Source organism: Pinus tabuliformis, chromosome J (assembly GCF_031772625.1).
Source record: "Pinus tabuliformis cultivar Carrire ecotype Pingquan chromosome J, CPIR1, whole genome shotgun sequence".
Taxonomy (NCBI): Eukaryota; Viridiplantae; Streptophyta; class Pinopsida; order Pinales; family Pinaceae; genus Pinus; species Pinus tabuliformis.
Genome location: NC_142295.1, coordinates 1,185,105,711 through 1,185,112,776, shown reverse-complemented (window position 1 = coordinate 1,185,112,776; position 7,066 = coordinate 1,185,105,711).

The window sequence follows — 7,066 nt, the reverse complement described above, 5'->3', positions numbered from 1 at the left end:
TTCAACATTATATTTCTTTGCCTTTACATGCATTTGGAAACACAGTTTGCTGAGTTGAATTTCTTGATGTGATTAAGTAGGTTAGTTTTATGGATAAAGTGCTTTCAGTAGTTTAAATTAGAGTAAGGGGATTAGAGTTCATCAGAGCTCCAAAATAGGTTGATTGCACACTCACTTCCACCTCTGTTTAGAGATTGGGAGTGCAGACCGTGCCAACTACCAAAAACACAGTTTTACATGTTCATGCAAGCTTTAACGTAATATTTCCGTTTGTAGGAGTGTCCATGCATTTGGATCTTGAGCAATAACTCTTTGTTTCAGCACCATGCACGATTTCCCCTTGAACTACATTGCTGTTCTTTGGTTTCTAATAAAACAGTTAGAGTAGGTTGATGACATTTCGGTTATACGCAAGACAGGGGTGATTTGTTTCATTTACACTGCGCAACACCACTCTATCATTTCCTTATCCTTCTAAGCCGTGCCTAAGCCATCTACTTATCTCCCAACTAGATCAGTTGCCTCCCAACTCTTCTATTATCCACGTTGTTTTATCTTTTCGGCCTTCCATTGCCTCTACCCTCCTCTAGACCAACCAGCTTTACACACCCTCTCTCCATCTCACCTCTCTGTCCATAAGCCATCACAAGCCCCCCTCCTACCTCTCTATCCACCCACACAGCTCATTCACTCATCCATCACCCATAACTCCGGTTGCAGAACATCCTGTAGAAATTACGGGACTTCCTGTAGAAATCCTGAACTTCCTGTAGAATCCCCTGCAGACATCCTGTAGAAGCTTGCAAACACGGTTATCAGGCATCTGAACTTTGTGAACTCCTGTGGAATGATGTTAGGGATCCCTTACACCCTGTCAGAGTCCTCCTGACCTTTTCCAAGCCTTCCTCCCCTTGATCTACCCCTGCACAGTCAAGACCCAGTAAGAAGCACAGTCATAATAACTCCAACAACTTGAGCAAAAATACAAAAACATGTTCTCTTCAGATGAAAGTAGTTTAAACACATGCATCTCATCCCAATAGAAGTAATGGCATCACTTTTAGAAGTTGCATTCCCACCATTGCATCATAAGGATTAAGCTGGTAGAATTAGGGTTTACTAGGGTTTCCATGTTTTGTTGGATTTCAGTTCATTCTTGCAAAGTAGGTTAATTCCCTTTGAGATAGCTTTCGCTCATCACTTAAAAATCTTCTTCTGAGAACATATAGAAGTTGGCTTGAGCCCTAGCGGACTTGTGCCAGCTGACCAAGTGACAGCTGCGACAAGAGCCAGTACTTGTGCATACAACACCGTCGCTTCCAAGTTTGTTATGAACTACCGGGTTGATAAAATTAGAGAAGGAAGCTCCAGGAGTTGTAGCATTATTGCTACAATACTGGAGCCCACCATCTTTTTGGCGCCGTTGCCGGGGAAGCGTCAAAGTATTAGTAATTATTGCTTTTCTTCTATTTTCCTACTCTTGCCTTCTGCCAAGTAGTTTATTTCATTTCCATTCTGCAAAAGTAGCATAGACATTTCCTGCTTTCATAGATTAACATTTCAATTCCGCAATTTCATTTTTGCAAGCATAGATTAGCATTTCGATTCCTGCAATTTCATTTGAGCAAAGTAGAATAGTTCTTTCCTGCTTTCATTTCAATTCTGCCTTTTCATTTCAGCAAGATAGTTAGTTGTAGATCAATCTGTTTCAGTTTTTGCAGGTACCAGAGAAAAAACAAAAGCAATCAAAAGTCTTTCCATTTCATGCCTCGTAGGAATCGAGATAAAACAGGAAAATTCTTACCCAACACCCCCACCACATCACTAAGTCACCCTTCTCTCTTCTTTGGTGACAGTGATCCAGAAGAACCTATAGGTGAACCTCCTGAGGTATACGAAGATCCTATAGCAGAAGAAGAATTAGAGACCATTCCATCTGAAGCTATGGCTGACAATAGAGGAGAAGATGAGAGAATAGAAGGTGCCTTCCCCATCCGAGAGACCAATGGAGACATGAAAATGAAGAACATTAGCCCCTCCGCTTTACCTCACTTCCATGGACTGACTACTGAAGATCCTGATACCTTCCTGTTTGAGTTTGTTGTCCTTTGTCGAGCCTATGACTATACTGAATATGAGCAGAAGCTGAAACTCTTCCCTTCAACTCTCAAGGATGCAACATTACGCTGGTTCATGGGCTTACTTGGGAACAATATCACCACTTGGGCTCAGATGCAACAAGCTTTCAACACTAAATACCGGGACTACTGTAGGTCCAAGGAAACCAAGGGAGAAATCTTTCGGATGACCATGGGAAATGATGAGTCCTTAGAGGATTATGAGGAAAGGTTCCAACTTAGCTATAAACGGGCCAGGTGCACACTTGACCCTGAATCCCTCAAGTTGGTCCTGCTCCGAGGAGTCCCTGAAGACCTCTTAGATACCCTCCACATGTTAGCTGGAGGAGATATTTACCAACTGCCTTATGAGGACATAAAGACTGTGTTTAGAAACCACTCTAGGGCAGCCTGGAAACGAGGTAGAGGAAACCTCCTCTCAGCTGGTATTCCTTTCTCCAAACATGAGTTTGCAAATCAATTAGAGGATCTCAAAAGTGAGGTGAGACAGACCATTGCCATGCAACTGGATACATTCAAGATCCAACAGAAGAAGGAAGAAGCTGAGAGGGCCTTGGCTATCTTCTTCCCTAGGTGTACAAGGAGACACCCTAAGAACGAATGCCCATTGCATTCGGTTGAAGTATGTTTCGTTTGTGAGGAGGACCATCCCACAAATCAATGTCCAACCTTACCTGGGCTTAAAGCCATGTATCAAGGGACAGAAGCCCCCACCGAACCTCTCTATTTCCTCAACCAAAGGAGGCCACAAGGACCTAGACCTTACCAGCAGGGGATGCAAGGGGCACCCCAAGCTTATTACAGCCCCAACCAATCTACTCCTATGCCTTCCTGGGGTCCCCCTGCTCATCCTTCCTGGTCTGTGCCCCCTCCATGGTCTTATCCACTTTAGTACCATACTCAACCCACTACTCATTCATATCACTCACATGCCCAGCCACAGCCTCAGTGGAATGCACCTTAGTCGGGGTGGAGGTCCCAGTACAACACTCCTCCCGCCATTTTGCCTCCACCACCAGTTCAACCTCAACCATTACCTCCTGCTCCTCCAAGGCAACCTCAAATGCCTGCTCAACCGAACCCGAACCCCAACAACAGACAGGCCCAACAGGTATACACTGGGGAAACATCATGCCCTACCTATGCTGTGGAGATCTAGGAGATCAATCTGCGATCTGGAAAGACTCTTCTGGATCGCCAACCTCCTCCCCCAGAGGACGAGGAAGACAAACAGGAAAGTGAACCAAAAGCTATTCCACCCTTTCCTGAGAGACTAACAGCCACCACACAACCCAACCCAGAGGAGGATGAGCTTCTGGGAGAGCTCAAGCAGTTGTGTGTGAAAATACCACTTCTCCAAGCCATCAAAGATGTACCGATATACAACAAACTGGTTAAGGAAAAGTGTTTCAGACACCCAGGCAGGCGAAAGAGGGATGCTTCAACCATCAATGTCATAGGACAACTATTTGACCTTATGTTGGGACAAGTCATTTGCCCAAAGTACCTAGATCCTGGGAGTCTTGTAGTAGATGTCCACATCAATGGCACCATCATACCTCACACCTTGATTGATCTGGGGGCTGCCATTAATGTGATGACCAGGGATACCATGCTCAAACTCAACCTTAAGGGTTCCTTGAGGAAGACCTCGACAGTCCTACAACTAGCAGATCGCTCCACCGTGACTCCCGAAGGGATTGTGGAGGATGTCTTGGTCTCTGTTGACTCTTGGGAATATCCTGCAGATTTCTTGGTGCTGCAACCAAAGGCAAAGCTCACTGGATATCCTCTTATTTTGGGAAGGCCTTGGTTAGCCACTGCAGATGCTTACATAAGTTGCCGTGCAGGAAACATGACCATCAAAAATGGTCCTATGTCCAAGCAGCTAGTCCTATACCCTCCTGCCCAACCCTCATTAGAGCATGACTTACCACTTTGGTTAGAGGAAGGAGAAGAGGATGAGGTGTACTCAGCACCTTTATGCACCCTAGACACCACTGGGGGAGACCCCCCAACCGAGGATGATTTGATTGAGACCTTGATCCAGAATCCACCTCCCAGTGCACTGACCTTAGAGGAATTGGTGGAGGATGCCCAAGCCAGCACCTTAGTGGACCTTTGTGCAACCAACCCTGTCACTCCCAGAGTCAAGAATGTGGAGTTCGGCCCTGAGAGAACGTTAAAGATCAGCTCCTCCCTATCTCCTTCCCAGGAAAAGGAGCTGTGTAGTCTGTTGGCCAGTCATCTAGATGCTTTTGCTTGGAGCTATAAGGAGATGAAAGGAGTCCATCCTTCGGTCTGTACCCATCACATTTACATCAAGGAGGATAGTAAACTGGTTAGGCAACCCCAGAGGAGGATGAATCCAGCCCTTAAGGACATTGTCAAGGAAGAATTGCAAAAACTGTTGGATGCCGGATTCATTTACCCCATCTCAGATAGCGAATGGGTGTCCCCTCTGGTGTTGGTTCCCAAGAAAAATGGAAAGTGGAGAATCTTTGTGGACTACCGAGAACTGAACAAAGCTACCAAGAAAGACCATTTCCCTCTACCTTTCATAGATCAAGTGTTGGATGGACTGGAAGGAAAGAAGTTTTTCTCTTTCCTAGATGGGTTTAGCGTGTACAACCAAATCCAAATCAGCCCGTAAGACCAAGATAAGACCACCTTCACTTGTCCGTGGGGTACCTTTGCCTACCGAGTTCTTCCCTTTGGTCTGTGTAATGCTCCTGCTACCTTCCAGAGAGCCGTCTTGAGCATCTTTTCTGAGCTGGTCCATGATGCGGTGGAAATCTATATGGATGACTTCACTCCTTATGGGTCCTACTTCAAGGAAGCATTGTCCAATCTGGGAAAAGTCCTAACCAAATGCATTGAGATGAACCTGTTCCTTAGTCCTGAAAAATGTGAATTCTTGATGACTGAAGGGACCGTGCTAGGCCATACCATTTCTTGCCAAGGGTTACAAGTGGATCCTAACAAAATTGCTCTCATTAAGAAGGTTCCACCTCCCCAAAAGGTAAGGGATGTTCGGAGTTTCTTAGGATTAGCAGGGTATTACAGAAGATTCATTAAAGACTTCAACAAGCTAGCCTCACCATTGTTTGGCTTGTTGGCAAAAGATGTGGAGTTTAAATGGAATGACGATTGTCAGAGGGCCTTGAATGAATTAAAGGACAAGTTGGTGTCTGCCCCAATCTTGAGAGGTCCAAACTGGGCCCTACCTTTCCACATCCACACTGATGCCTCGAACAAAGCCATAGGGGCAGCCTTAGGACAAGTTGAGCAAAAACTTCCGTATGCCAATTACTTTGTCAGCAAAAACTTGTCCAAAGCAGAACTGAATTACACTGTAACCGAGAAAGAATTCTTGGCTGTGATCCATGCACTGAACAAGTTCCGACATTATATCACTGGCTATCAAACATTTGTACATACTGATCATGCTGCAATTAGATATTTAATGAATAAACCAGATGTGAATGCTCGTATAATTAGATGGTTACTTTTGTTGCAGCAGTTTGATTTGACTATCGTTGACAAACCAGGTAAAGAAAATGTTGTTGCTAACTTTTTATCTAGATTGGATCTATCTGCAGATGAGGATGGAACAGTGGATGACCAGATGCCCGATGAACATCTGTTTGCTATCTCAGTACTCTCTCCATGGTTTGCTGATATAGAAAACTACCTTGTTTCAGCACAGTTCCCTCCGCACCTATCTTCAAGAGAGAAGAGCAGAATCATCAGAAAAAGTGCCTCATTCACTTGGATCGGGGGCAACCTGTTCAAGTTGGGCCCTAATCAGATCTTAAGGCGTTGTGTAAGGGAGGAGGAAGTCTTTGATATCCTCCTCACCTGTCATGATGGGCCTTGTGGAGGACATTTTGCAGCAAAGAGGTCTGCCTTCAAAATCCTGCAGGCAGGCTACTATTGGCCCACACTTCATCAAGATGTCAGAAGGTATATCAGCCAATGTGACCGATGCCAAAGAATGGGGAAACCGACTCAAAGGGATGAGATGCCTCTCCAACCTCAAGTGACTCTTGAGCCATTTGAGAAGTGGGGTATGGACTTTGTGGGTCCAATCAACCCTCCTTCGAGGCAAAGGTCTTACATCATTGTGTGCACTAACTACCTGACAAAGTGGGTAGAAACTAAGGCAATCAAAGCAACAACAGAAGAAAAGGTGGCAGAGTTCTTAAGAGAAAACATCTTCTACAAATTTGGCTACCCAAGAGAGCTAGTCACTGATCAAGGAAGCCAGTTCACATCCAACTTAATTCAAGACCTACTAGCTCATCACAAAATCAAGCATAGGACTTCCACCCCCTATCATCCACAGGCAAATGGGAAAGTGGAAGTCACCAACAGAGCATTGGAAGGGATTTTGACTAAGGTGGTGAGCAGCAGTAGGAAAGATTGGGCAGATCGCCTGGTTGAGGCCACATGGGCTTACAACACCACCTGGAAGACCACAACCGGCTTCACACCTTATGAGCTGGTCTATGGGAAGAAAGCTTTGCTGTCCATTGAATTTGAATACAACACTTTGAGGATGGCAGTTCAGCTGGACCTAGATCTCAGCCATGCACAACAAGAAAGGTTATTGCAGCTGAATGGACTGGACGAGCACCGAATGCAGGCCCTCCTTCACTCAGAAGTGGTTCAACTTCAGAGAAAGGTGTGGCATGACCAACACCTCAATGACAAGCAATTCTAGCCAGGAGATTGGGCACTGTTGTATGACTCCAGGCACAAAGATTTCAAGGGGAAGCTGAGAACCAGATGGCTGGGACCATATGCAGTGGAAAAATGTCATGACAATGGATCTGTTCTTATTCGGACCATTGATGAGGAGTCCATCCCCATGCTTGTCAATGGGCATCGACTGAAGATCTACAGGAAACCTCTCTCAAGACAAG